This window comes from Sylvia atricapilla, chromosome 24 (genome assembly GCF_009819655.1).
Source record: "Sylvia atricapilla isolate bSylAtr1 chromosome 24, bSylAtr1.pri, whole genome shotgun sequence".
In the NCBI taxonomy this organism is placed as follows: domain Eukaryota; kingdom Metazoa; phylum Chordata; class Aves; order Passeriformes; family Sylviidae; genus Sylvia; species Sylvia atricapilla.
The window spans coordinates 5326819-5341408 of NC_089163.1; the positions used below are offsets into that span (position 1 = coordinate 5326819).

At 52.5% G+C, this 14590-nt stretch overlaps 1 protein-coding gene across 3 annotated transcripts in view; it reads right to left on the reverse strand.

Moving 5' to 3' along the window:
• The window catches only part of HIVEP3 (HIVEP zinc finger 3), a 149675-nt gene that overhangs the window by 82029 nt on the left and 53056 nt on the right, over positions 1 to 14590 (reverse strand). The window lies entirely within an intron of this gene.

Genomic DNA, 14590 nt, shown 5'->3' on the forward strand with positions numbered 1-14590 from the left:
TTACCAACCAATGACCAACCTGTTACCTACCTGTGACCTGCCTGTTACCAACCTGTTACTAACCTGTGACTGACTGCTGACCTTCCTGTTACCAACCTGTGACCAACCTGTGACCAAAGTGTGGCCAAGTACTGACTAACCCGGGACCAACCAGTGGCCTACCTGTTACCAACCAATGACCAACCGCTGACCTACCAGTGACCACCCTGTGACCAACCTGTAACATACCTATTACACACCTCTTACCTACCTGTGACCAACCTGTGACTAACCAGCGACCTACCTCTGACCAACTTCTGACCAACCTGTGACCAACCTGTGACTAACCAGTGACCAACCTGAGAATAACCCGTGACCAACTTTTTACTGACCAGTGAAAAATGTTTGACAAACCAGTGACCAACCTGTGACCAAACTGTTACCAACTTCTGACCAACCAGTGACCAAACTGTTACTAACCTATTACCAACTGCTGACCTACCAGTGACCAAACTGTAACTAACCTGTGACATACTGCTGACCAACCAATGACCAACCTGTGACCAACCACTGACCAACTTGCGACCAACATGTTACCAACCTGTTTCCAACCAGTGACCTACCTGTGAAAACCTATGACAAACCTGTGACAAACCTGTGACCTACGTGTGATCTACCTGTTACCAACCTGTTACTCGCCTGTTACTAAGCTGTGACTTACCTGTGACCTTCCTGTTACCAACCTGTGACCAACCTCTGACCAACCTGTCACCAACCTGTAACATACCTATTATACACCTCTTACCTACCTGTGACCAAACTGTTACCAACGAGTGACCAACCAGTTACCAGCCTGTTACCAACGAGTGACCAACCAGTTACCAGCCTGTTACCAATCTGTGACCAACTGCTGACCAACCACTGACCAACCTGTGACCAACCAGGGACCAACCTGTTACCAACCTATTACCAACCACTGACCAACCTGTGACCAAACTGTAATTAACCTGTGACCAACTGCTGACCAACCACTGACCCACCACTGACCAGCCTGAGACCAACCTGTGAATAACCAGTGACCAAACTGTTACCGACCTTTGCCCAACCAGTTACCAACCTGTGACCAACCTGTGACTAACCTGTTACCAACATGTGACTAACCTGTTACCAACCACTGACCAACCTGTCATCAACCTGTTAGCAGCCAGGGACCAACCTCTGACCAACTCCTGACCAACCTGTGACCAACTTCTGACCTACCTGTGACCAACCTGTTACCAATCGCTGACCAACCACTGACCAACCTATGACTAACCTGTGACTGACTACTGACCTACCTGTTACCATCCTGTGACAAACCTGTGACCAACCTGTTACCAACCTCTGACTAACCAGTGAGCAATTGCTGACCTACCTGTGACTAACCAGTGACCAACCTGTGACCAACCACTGACCAAACTGTTACCAACCTGTGACTAACCTGTGACCAATCTGTTACCAACCAGTGACCAACCAGTGACCAACCGCTGACCAAACTGTGACCAAACACTGACCAACCAGTCACCAGCCTGTTACCAGCCAGGGACCAACCTCTGACTGACTCCTGACCAACCTGTGACCAATGCTGACCAACCAGTGACCAACCACTGACCAACATGTGACCAACCACTGACCAACATGTTACCAACCAGTGACCCACCAGTGACTAACCTGTTACCAGCAATGGACAAACCTCTGACTGACTCCTGACCAACCAGTGACCAACTTCTGACCTACCTCTGTCCAACCTGTGACCAACCTGCCACCAACCTGTTACCAACCTGTTACCAGCCAGGGACCAACCTCTGACCAACTCCTGTCCTACCTGTGACCAACTTCTGTCCTACCTGTGACCAACCTGTTACCAACTGCTGACCAACCACTGACCAACCACTGACCAACCTGTAACCTACCTGTGATCTACCTGTTACCAACCTGTTACCAACCTGTGACCAAACTGTGACCAACCACTGACCAACCTGTAACCTACCTGTGACCAACCTGTGACCTACCTGTGATCTACCTGTTACCAACCTGTTACTAACCTGTTACTAACCTGTTACCAACCTGTGACCAACTTGTGAACCTATGACTAACCTGTGACCAAACCACTGACCAACCTGTGACTTTGTGACCATCAGTGACCAAGCTGTGACCAACCAGGGACCAACCAGGGACCTACCAGCGACCAACTACTGCCTAACCAGTGACCAACCAGTGACCAACCTGTGACCAACCAGTGACCAACCAGTGACTAACCTGAGACCAACCTGTGACCAACCACTGACCAAGCACTGACCAACCTGTGACCAACTGGTAACCAAACAGTGAACAACTAAGGACTAACCAGTGACCAACCTGTGACCTACTGGTGACCAAACAATGGCGAAGCTGTTACCAACTGGTGACCAAACAGTGAACAACCAAGGACTAAGCAATGACCAACCTGTGACCAATGGTGACCAACCAGTGCTAGGGTGTGAAAATGAGGGCCATCGGGAGCACAGCTCCACGTGGGATGGTGAGAAGGGGCAGGAGGCTCCTGGGGCTCCTCCAAACTCTGCAAGCTCAGTAATTCTCTCCTCACACCTGCGGCTCCGAGCTGTGGGCAGGATGTGGTCCCACACCTCCAGCAGCACCCCAAGGCTCGGAAACCCTGCACCAAACACAGCTTGAGGGTGGCTCAGATGCCTCCTGGAGCTCTCCACCCTCTTGGGATCTGCCAGGACCCACCCAGAGCATTCCCTGGTGGCCTTGCAGCAGCTCCATGTGCAGTTCCATCACCTGCAGGGCTGAGCGCCAACACGTGGTGCTGCAAGGCTGGTGCTCACATAGCCCAAAACCAGCCCGACCTGAGCTGCCTGCAAGGTGCTGAATCATCCCCAGGGCTGCAGGAAACCCCAGAGCCCTCCTGAGCTGCTCACACCACACCCACGGGGGAACACGAGCGGTTGGGGCACCGCGGAGGAGCCCACTGAAATTACAGCCCCAGGGTCCCAAAAGCTTTGTAGGATTTTCCTCTCTGAGCCTCCTGAGCCCATCCGGGGGCAAGGAGAGCTGCAAATATGACCCTGCTCTGGTGGCACAGGGAGGATGCTTGGGAAGATGAGCAGAACTGTGACTTCACACTCAAAAAAAGAGAAAGGTCCCACATGAGCAGCGTGGTCCCGTGGAACTTCCCTGCCCATGCTCTTTAAGTCCCTTCCAACTCAAACCATTCTGTGAGCCTATAATGCCTTTATTTTCTGAGGGGTTTTGGTCCCTTTTGGGTTTGGTTTTTATTTTGTCTCCTAAAAGTCTGTTTGGAAGATTCCCCTTCCTTCCCCCAGCAAATGTGTCAGTCTTACACCCACACCTGGAATTTAAGGGAAGGGGCTCAGACCTGTAAAAATAATCACTCAAAATGCATTAAATTAGAAAGGATCATGGCATAAGAGGTTGTTTGTTTTTCCCAGGGCGGGGGGAATAACCCATGGAGCCCCTGCAGGTCTCAGCTTTTGCCTTTTGAGCTGTGCAGGAGGCCCCTTGAGCTCCTCAAAGTCACCCTCAGCGATGAACTGGAGTGAAATTAGCCCAGCATGAACCTTGGGAACTCCTCTCACAGCCCCAGACCAGGAGAGAACACTGGTTCTATCTGGTTAACACTGATGCTCGTATTTATGGGGCACTGCAGACAGGGAATTCCAGCAAAACAACTCTGCTGCAGTCAAGGCCCTTGATGGTTTGGAATCAGCATTTCCAGGAACATGAAAATGTTTCAAAGGTAGTGCCCCAACCCCACAGGATCCTCAGAGATCCTCGGGCACTGAGGCCAGGATCAGGGCCTGACTAAGCCTGACCTGCTAAACCCGGGCTGCAGAGCCCCTCAGGCATTTCTGCATCCAGCCCAGGACTCGTTCTTAAGCTTCAATTTCTCCCATGAAAATAGAAAACAGTTCTGATGTAAAGGCTGCAGATGGTGGCAGAAACAGCAGCTCTCGCTGAGGATGTTCCGGTGATCGATTTCTTCTCTGCTAAGATTCTGTTCCCTTTTTTTCTAGGGCTTTTCTTGTTTTGTTTTTTTGTTTGGCTTCACTGCCCAGACTTCTAAAATTCAATACCAGCTGTTTTCATTGTCATTGTTGTTGGTTTTGCTCTTCGAGGAGAAATACCCCAACTCCCAAACCCCAAAGGCAGATCTCTGTGGGTCCTCTCTAAACCCAGCAATTCTTGCTGTAATTCACCTACAATTGCTGCTGGAGATCTTTTTTTTAGGGCAAAAGGAATCTCATCCTGCATTTTAGGCCTCACAGAAACCAAACCACGGGGAATTCCAACAGGAATTCCTGGAAACCTGCTCCTTTTCAGTCACATTTCTCTGTGTTTCACACAAACCCTCAGCTGCAGCTGGGTCTGTGGTCTGCACAGGCCAACTGTGACACTCTGGGATGGGTTTGGATGAGTAACAATGGTCAGAAACCAGAAACCAGCACAATTTTCTCTGGTCATGGAGGGCCCACAGTGCTGAAGGTCAAAGAGAATAAAAAAGTAATAATACAAAAAATATTTCCATTCTTTGCAAAGTATTTGATATTCCTGTATATCTGGCGGGCTGCCAATGGCAAAATTTGGAGTTTTTTTTGTTCTGGAGCACCAAGATTTTTGAAATTCAATATAAAATTCAATAGTGGATGATCCAGCTCCTGCACCCCACCAACCCCAGCCTGTCACCCCTGGTGTCCAAAGGCTCCTGGAGCTCTGGCAGCCTCGGGGCCGTGCCCATTCCCTGGGGAGCCTGGGCAGTGCCCAGCACCTCTGGGGGAAGAACCTTTCCCTGCTCTGCAGCCTGAGCCTGCCCTGGCCCAGCTCCAGCCGTGCCCTGGCTGCTGTCCCTGGCCCAGAGCAGGGGTTGGAGCTGCAGATCCCTGAGCTCTGCCCAGGGAAAGTCACCATTTGGAACTTGTTTCCAGTTCCATTTCCCTCTCAGCAATGTCTGTCCCATCCCGTGGCCTTTCCAAGGCAGCACATTTATCTCAGAGTTTGCACACGGAGGCACAGGACTGTGTGAGCCTTCTGTCAGGCTTTGGGAATTCCCTACAAATCCATTCCCCACACAGCTGGACACTCCAAGAGCCCTCAGCTGCCCCTCCAGACCCTTCCCCATCCCCTTGTCCCACCTTTGGACACTTTCTAAACACCTTTAGATCTTTCTCACAGCCCAAACTGCCCCCAGCGCTGTGCAGAGCCCAGCCCAGTGCAGGACAGTCCAGTCCCGTGACCAGCCCTGGGTTTGAGATCAGGACACACACCCCCAGGGCTCAAAGCCCGGCCCCACAGCACCCCCAACCCCACTGGGAACTCCCCAGGGCCTGGCTTTGGGGGTCTGGGAAGGTGGGCTGCTCTTTGTACAGCCCTGCTCCGTTTCCCTGGGGCTCTGCAGGTCTGTGCCGGCGGTTTGGAAAGTCTGGGGGGAGCAGGGCTGGTCTGCAGGGGAGACTGAGCACAGGTCTCTGCTGGAGCCCTGCTGGATGAGAATGTCATAATTTCTGTGCTAAAAAACACTGACCCTCAGCAGACACTGCATTTGACCTGAGGCCGTGGAACAGGCTCCCGAAATGGAGTGATGGCCCTGGGGGTGTTCGGGTGTGGGTTGAATAGAAATGTGTGATCTCACAGGGTGAAAAACTTAGAATTGAAATTTTAGTATATAGTAATGTATGGGGCAAGATGGAGGACTTTGAGTGTTGTCTGGGTCCTTCTTCTTCACCTTCTTCTTCTTGGTTTCGGGTGGTTTTCTGTAATTGGGTGAAAGGGTCTGCATTGGGGGCCTTGGGTGGTCATTATTGGGTCAGAAATATAAATAATGCCTGTGTGACCCTAATTATTGAGTGATTATCACTTAAATAACCTTGGAAAGAGTTAGCAGCACCCGATTTTCTACCCCGTTAGATCTCACAGCCCGTGAGTCTGTCAATAGATAATAAACACGGAGTCCGAACACAAACTGCGACTGCCGTGTGTCAATGCCGGCTCTAACAGGAGGAAAAGAAGACAAGAAAGTGACAGATCACCATTTTGGGAGGCACTCAGAGCAGGGTCAGGCACCAGGAGCAGCTCCAGAGCCTCCCCAGCAGCTCTGAGCACACTCACTGGGAGCCTGCGGGTGACACAAAACCACCTTTTTTTGTGTTGTGCGGAGCCGCAGCAGGAGGAAGCTCCACAGCCCTGGCAAGATGAACTCACAACGCTCCACGAGCCCTTTCTCCCTGGCTGGGTGTTTATTCCCATTTATTCCTATTTATTCCCGCGGCACAGCCCGGCTCTCAGCCCAGGAAAGCTCCTGTCCCAGGGGTGGTTATGGGGATTATGTGGGATTAGAGCTTTGCCAGCAGGGTTCCCCCGTCACATCCCACCCCAGCAGCTCCAGGGACACCAAAGTCCCCAGTGATGTCCCCAGTGTCCTGCTGGGCTAAATAAACTCATTATTCCAGCACAAACAGGTGACACTGGGGCTTTTCCCAGTTCTTCACGGGTTTCAATCTCTTGTTGGCTCTGCATGATTATAGAATCATGAAATTGTAGTCACAGAATCATGGAATAATGGAATCCCTGAATCATGGAATCACAGAATCATAGAGTTACTGAATTATTGGATCTTGGAATCACAGAATTATAGAATCACAGAATCATGGAATCCGTGAATCAGTGAATCATAGAATCACAGATTTATAGAAACACGGAATAATTGAGTAATTGAATCACTGAATTATTGAATAAGAGAATAATTGAATTATTGAATCATGGAATCACAGAGTTGTAAAATTACAGAATCATGGATTAATTACATCACTGAATCACTGAATCATTGAAATACTGAATTACTGAATCACTGAATTATTGAATCACAGAACTACAGAATCCTTGCATCATTGAATCATTGAACCATTGAATCCCAGAATCCTGGAATGGTTTGGGGTGAAAAAGACTTTAAACCCCCTCCCACCCCCTGCCATGGGCAGGGACACGTCCCAGGTGCTCCCAGCCCTGTCCAGCCTGGCCTTGGGCACTGCCAGGGCTGGTCTCAGCCCCTTCCCCACACAATGCAGTGAATGAACTCATCCTAAAGTGCTGCCCTGTAGCTCTGGGCACATCTCCCCCACATTTGGAGGGGTTTCATTTCCCTGGGGTGTTTCATTTTCGCTCTGAGTGTCATTTCCTTAATGAAGATGAATGAAGGAAACACCGTTTCACAGAGCCTGATCCCTTGTGAATAAAACCAATTTCCCTCTGCTCAGCCTCAGCCTCTGGCACCCTTTGGCCTTGGCAACAATTCTCATTTTTAGCTGTTTGTGCAGCCTTTGAGGCAGCTATTCCTGAAATGCACAACAAATCGAGTCAGAACCAGCCCCAAACTGACCCTCTGCTCCTTTCCCTGCTGCCAGTTCAGAGCTAAACAAATTCACTGAGCAGCACTTGTGAGCCCAGGCCCCCAAATCCAAGGGCAGCAAACCCTGGGCACCCTGAGAAAACCCAAAACGCCCCAGAAATTCCCGTGGTGCAGCTGAAACGCAGGACCCCGGAGCAGCAGTGCCTGAGGAGAGCTCAGCGCTGACGTCCTGTTTTGCCTGCTTTGATCACGATAAGCCTCTCTTTATTTTCCATCCACGGCGTAAACAAGCAGCGATGGTTTCCTGCCGCCTCCTTTCCCTGCAGCCTCCCCACCTCTGCCAGGAGGGGATCTCTGCCCACCTCCCGCAGCCTGGGGCACCCCAGAACGCTCAGAGGACAGGTCCTGAGGGTGCTGTCACCCCCTGCAAGGCACCTTCACCCCAGGAAAGGAGGAGGTGGCAGCACCCAGAGCAGCACCCAACGCTCTGACACTGCGAGGGTCCCCCCTGGGCTCTGTGAGCATCATCACCTCGCGCCTCCCCAGCCCTCGGATGGGTTTCCTGTTGTTCTGCGCCGAGCTGGGCACGTCTCCCCAGGGCCAGCACTTGTCTCATCCCTGGTGTGCTCAGGGTGGGGTTGGTGGGGTGTCCTGGGTGGGGACAGGGGCTGGGCTGGGTGATCCTGGGGGTCCCTCCTGGGTGATCCTGGGGCTCCCTCCTGGGTGATCCTGGGGGTCCTGCCCCGCTCAGGACGTGCTGATGGTGTGAGCTGGGGCACCCAGGGGTGTCAGTGCAGCTCCACTCCGCGCTGCCTCCTCCCGAAGCACAGAAACTCTGCCCCAAATGTGCCCCTCAGCAGGTGCAGGGGAGGGGAAAAGCCTCACTGGCAACTTCAGAGTTTGGTACAACATCCCCTGGGCACTGACTGGGCCCCAGCTCCGGCTCAGACTCTGCTTCCCTTTGCCCAGGGCACCAGTGAGGGCACAGGGCCCCATTGCCCAGGTGAGGGCACAGGTTCCCTTTGCCCAGGTGAGGGCACAGGGCCCCCAGTGAGGGCACAGTACAGCCTGGATGGTTCCTGGAAGAGGAAGGAGCCAAGCACAACCTGTTTGGTCAGCACTCCACCCACCACTGGCAGCACAAAAGAACCTTTTGTGGGTGTAGCAAAGGTGACCTGGGGGGAGTAAAGGTGACCCTACACCTTTCAGGATCCCAGACTGTCCCTGTGAGCACCCTACAGGTGTTCCCTGATCCCCTGACCCACTGGGTCACCTCATGCCTACCAGCCCTGCTGCCAGCTCCAAACCTGGCACATTCACGGAGCAGCGTTACCCCAGGATCCCAAATCCAGTGCCAGAAAACCCTAAACAGGGTCACAAAAAGAGAAATGCACCATTCCCATATTGGGGCTGAAACATGGGATCCTGGGGAAGCATTTCATGACAGTCCAAACGAGGCCAAGCCTCCAAATCTCTGGGAAGAGCAATGGCAGCGCTGCCCTCGGCCTGGGGAGTGTTTGTTCCCACTGGAGAGCACAGCTCTGCAGGTTTTGGCCTCTCAAACAGCAGCTCTGGGGTCTTGTCACTCCCACGAGCACAAAAACCCCACCAGCACGGGGATTTGGGCAGCTCAGGGAACCTGAGCCATCCCTGCTCCCTTCAGCAATTTTGGTTCCTTCTCCTTATTTCACACCTGGCCCTAAATCAGCTCCAAACAGGTGCCAGCCCCTGGAGAGGGAACAGCCAGCGCTGGACAAGAGGCCAGGGTTTGTTTTGGGAGCTGCTCGGGTGGCTGCCAGGCACTGGTGACTGTGGTAGCTCAGCAATGGAGATTTGTTCCTCTTAACATCAAAAAGAACAAATCTGGGAGCTGGGAGCTACAGCAAGGAAGCTGCTCCCTCCCAGAGGGTGGAATTAGAGAATATTTTAGGTTGGAAAAGAGCTCCAGGATCATCGAGTCCAGTCACCCAGACCAATGTCCAGGAATTCCTGGGACACCTCCAGGGATGGCCACTCCAAACCTCCCTGGGCACTGCCAAGCCCTGAGCCCCCTTTCCATGGGGAAATTCCTGCTGATTCCACCCTGAGCCTCCCCTGGCCCAGCCCGAGGCCGTTCCCTCTCCTCCTGTCCCTGTTCCCTGGGAGCACAGCCCGACCCCCCGGCTGTCCCCTCCTGGCAGGGACTTGTGCAGAGCCACCAGGTCCCCCCTGAGCCTCCTTTTCTCCAGGTTGAGCCCCTTCCCAGCTCCCTCAGCCTCTCCTGGGGCTCCAGACCCTTCCCAGCTCCATTCCCTGCCCTGGACTCACTCCAGCCCCTCAGTGTCCTGTTTGCAGTCAGGGGCCCAGGACAGGCTCAGCAGGAATGAGGTGACAGTGTGGGAAGGCTGAGTCATCTCCTGCTCCTCAGATAATCATGAAATGCCTTCCTCCACCTCTGGCTCTTCTTCCCCACAGCTCTGAGCACAGACATAAGTTTTAAATCTCCACTTGAATTCCCAGAGGAATCATCTCCTTCCCTCAGTCATTATCTCTCACTCGATGTGACAACGCCATCGACTCTCCAGAGCTCTCTGGGTCACTGTCCCCGCACAGAGTGTGCTCTGCCACCTCCCAGACACCTCCAGGAGAAAAAGCTTGTCCATGGTTTAATGTGACACTTCAGCCTTAGGGGAAAAAGGGAAAAAAAAAAAAAAAAAAAAAAAAAAAAAAAAAAAAAAAAAAAAAAAAAAAAAGTGGAGAAAATCCAAAAATTCCTCCTGCCTGCGCAGGATTACAATCAGCAAATCACCTCGGCTGCTTCACCTCAGGGTAAAACTTGGAAAGCTCAGCTCCTTTCTATGAATCACCCTCAGCAAACAGCCCCAATTAAGAGATAAAACATTGCTACCACAACAGCAGCTTGGGCAGCGATTTATTTTTAGAAGGCGCTTAAAATAGTGTGCGTGGCACCTCGTTCAAAAACATCCCCTGAGTGCTGGTACGGGGTGATGTCAGAGCACTGAGACACTCCTGGGGGACACACACACTTCACACCCTCCCCAGGACTCCTGCACAGCCCCAAGCTGAGAGAAAACATTGCAAAAAAACCAGGGGAGGAAACCCAAAATTGGTCTCAACACCTCCCTGCCAGCGTAGTGAGATGCCAGGCTTTGGAGAGAGGAGTGTAAAGGGATGATTCAAGGCAGATTTTGGAAGTGACAACATTTCCCACTGAAAAACGAGCAGAAAAGGCTCTGTGGGACTTTGGGGGAGGGTTTTGTGTTCTGAGAGCCAACCCTGGGGCTGAAAGGGGCTCTGGTGCAAAGTCTGGATCTGAGATGGCACAGACAGGGAGATGGCACTGACAGGGAGATGTCACTGTCCCTGTGGGAGCAGCCAGGATCTGAGGACATCTCCTGGCACTGCCAGCACAACCTTCTGCACCTGGGCAGGGGTGGAAAAGCAAAGCCACAAGATCACAGAGTGTCCTGAGCTGGAAGAGTCCCACCAGGATCACCCAGTGCCACCCCTGTCCCTGCCCAGACCCCACCAACCCCAGCCTGTCATCCCTGGTGTCCAAAGGCTCCTGGAGCTCTGGCAGCCTCGGGGCCGTGCCCATTCCCTGGGGAGCCTGGGCAGTGCCCAGCACCTCTGGGGGAAGAACCTTTCCCTGCTCTGCAGCCTGAGCCTGCCCTGGCCACTCTGTGCCCACTCTGCCCTTTCGGGGTGGCAGCCGTGGGTGAGGACAGGGCTGAACTCCAGCGAGGTCAAATGTGAGGGACACAAAACACCAGAAGCTTCACGGCACTGCTGGAACCAGACATCACCAGAAAAGATGAATCCAAACCTGAAGCCCTCTGAGCTGGGCAATGGGGAGGCCCCACTTTGAGCACTGAATCCAGCTCTGGGCCCCTCAGGACAAGAAGGACACTGAGGGGCTGGAGGGTGCCCAGGGCAGGGAATGGAGCTGGGAAGGGTCTGGAGCCCCAGGAGAGGCTGAGGGAGCTGGAAAGGGGCTCAGCCTGGAGAAAAGGAGGCTCAGGGGGGACCTGGTGGCTCTGCACAAGTCCCTGCCAGGAGGGGACAGCCGGGGGGTCGGGCTGTGCTCCCAGGGAACAGGGACAGGAGGAGAGGGAACGGCCTCGGGCTGGGCCAGGGGAGGCTCAGGGTGGAATCAGCAGGAATTTCCCCATGGAAAGGGGGCTCAGGCCTTGGCTGTGCCCAGGGAGGTTTGGAGTGCCCATCCCTGGCAGTGTTCAAAAACCCCATGGATGTGGCACTTGGGGACCTGGATCAGTGGTGACCAGGGTGGTGCTGGGCTGGTGGTTGGACTGAAAGGTCTTTTCCAACCTTAATAATTCCCCAGCTGCAAGGTTCTGTTTGTCTGAGGAGCTGACACAGCCAGGAACAGCCTCATTGTCCCTCTTTGCAGCTCACGGCTTCTGCCTGAAATTTGGGAGAAGCAGAACCTGAACTGACTCAGGGTGGACAGCAGCAGGAATTTCCCCATGGAAAGGGGGCCCAGGGCTTGGATCTGCCCAGGGGGTTTGGATTCCCCATCCCTGGAGGTGCTCAGACAATGAGTGGATGTTCTCCCCAGCATGGTTCAGTGGGCACAGTGGCATTTGGCCAAAGTCTGAATTTAATGACTCAGAGGAGTTTCCCAACCTTTGGGATCCCATGGGCACGAACGCCAAAGGGCAAAGAGCAGCCCTGGGAGTTTGGAAGGTGACAAGGACCAGGCTCTGTCAGGGCCCCTCATCCCCTGTCTTCCCTTGCCCCCTCAGCCTGGCCAAACCCAAATCCATCCCCACGATCTGCCCTGCAAAGAATTCCACCCAAAACAGGAGCGGAGGGGCTGGTGGAGAATTCCCCCCTGTGCCAGCTCCTGTCCTGATCCTCGCTCCTCATGGATCCATCTGGGCAGGAACACGTGCAAGGATCTGCCTGGTGAAAATCCCAGCAGCTTTTCCAGGGATGGGAACCAGCCAGGGAAAATACAGCAGGGAAGGGAGGAGGAAAGTCAGGGCCAAAAGCGAGTGAGAAAAGAGGCGGCTCTGGGTGGAAAATTGCAGGAGGGAAAAAGGCTCGTGTAGGATGGGGCAGCAGGAGCAGGCTGCTGCCAGAGAGGAGATTTGGTACAATTCTCAAAAAAAAACAACAAAAAAAATCACTTTTTGAAGGCACCCAGGGAGAGCTGGGTCACCTCCACATGGGAATGGGGACAGGAGATGGATTTACTGACAATGAAAGATGCAAGAGGAGATGGAGAATTACTGGCTCTAAATGCTGGGTGCAGCATAATTCTCCCTAAAAGCCCAACCAGCCAGAGGTTTCTGCATTGCCCAGGTGAAAGAACTCAAAAATATCACTAAAACTCACAAAGATTTTCAACAAAACCCCTTAGATGTGTTTTCCTTCCACACAAATAAAAGCCAGGCAGCCCAATTAATCCTAATTAACCTGATGAGGTTTATTGCTGGGCTAAGAATCACTCACTGATCCCACAAGGGGTTTTATTTTTTTTCTCTCCTCTCTCCAAACAGAATTCCCTTTGTGCACCTGCTTTTAGCACCACCCTGCCAGAGAGCCCATCCCAATATAATTCCATTATTTCTGGGAGAGGTTCCATCCATCCTCCGAAATGTGGGGGATAAACACGAACCTGAGCACATTATGTGCTCTCTGCAGGGATATTTAAAGCTTCTCCCCTCCAACTAAATCAGTTTTATGTCGTGAAAGCCCTTGAAAATATCAGGTTTTGAGGCTTTGCTCCCAGAACTTGGTTTCCTCTCAGTTTCTTGTGACTTTGGGGAAGGCAGGTCACAGGGAATTGGCATTTCCCACCCCAGCTCAGCCCTGGAGCCAAACTCGGGCCTCTTGTGCCTCAGTTTCCCCTCTGACTATGGCAATGGCATTTCAGAGGTGCCAAAAATCCTAACCCATGATCATTTCTAGGAAGACTGAGGTAAAAAAGCAGGAATTTTTTGTTTGCTTATTTAAATTTAAACTCTCAGAAGCAGTGGATGGCACAGAGAAGGTCTGAAAACCAAAAATGCTCCAACAAACACAAGAGCAAAGCCCAGATTTAGACTCCGCCTGAGGGAAAACCAAGGAATTAATTCATTTTATTTGCACCTGATCACCTTTGGGGTCCTGGTTTTGTTTTCTTTTCTTATTTGTCAGACCCTGACAGTCACAGGGACACCAGCAGCGGCTGCCCACTGGGTTTTGTCCCTGTGGCTCTGCCCATTTACATTATAAATATAAATATAAGTATAAACATAAGTATAAATATAAGTGTAAGAATAAATATAATATATAGATATAGATATAGATATAGATATAGATATAGATATAGATCTGCTCTATAATAAAGAATTTATTCCTCAGAAAGTCATAAATCCTGGAATTCTTGCCATCACCACCCAATGAGGCTGTACAGGTACAGGTACAACCACGCAGTGTTTGAAGGAGGGCAGAATTCCAAGGATATGGAGCATCCACGTGGACACCTCCAGCTGCTCTAAATCCATGGAATAAACCCTGTTTGCCCCTCTGCCCTCGGGGTCTCGGCCCCAAACTCTCCTTGAGGAACGAGGGTTTGGCAAATGGCAGCTCTGAGGGGTCCACAGCAGGTGGGGAGTGAAGGAAAAGCCAAAACTCCCCAAATCCACGGGGAAATGCGAATTGCGGATTTTTGTAGGAATGGTCGTGGAATGGTTTGAGTTGGAAGAAACCTTAAATCCTCCCAGTGCCACCCCCAGGGACACGTCCCAGTGTCCCAGTGTCCAGCCTGGCCTTGGGCACTGCCAGGGATCCAGGGGCAGCCACAGCTGCTCTGGCAATTCCAGCCCAGCCCCTGCCCACCCTGCCAGGGAACAATTCCCAGTTCCCAAGCTCCCATCCAGCCCTGCCCTCTGGCAGTGGGAAGCCATTCCCTGGCTCCTGTCCCTGCAGCCCTTGTCCCCAGTCCCTCTGCAGCTCTCCTGGAGCCCCTTTAGGCCCTGCCAGGGGCTCGGAGCTCTCCCTGGAGCTTCTCCTCTCCATGGAGCACCCCCAGCTCATCCCTTGAGGAGCACAGCACTCAAGGACCAGACTCAAGAGCTCCCCTGGCCATTGTCACTCCAAAAAGCTCCAAATTCCCCATTTCGTTTCCCATGGCAGAGACCCTTCAGGTGCAATCCCAACCAAGCCCCAAATCTCAGTTTCTTTCCTTTCACACTC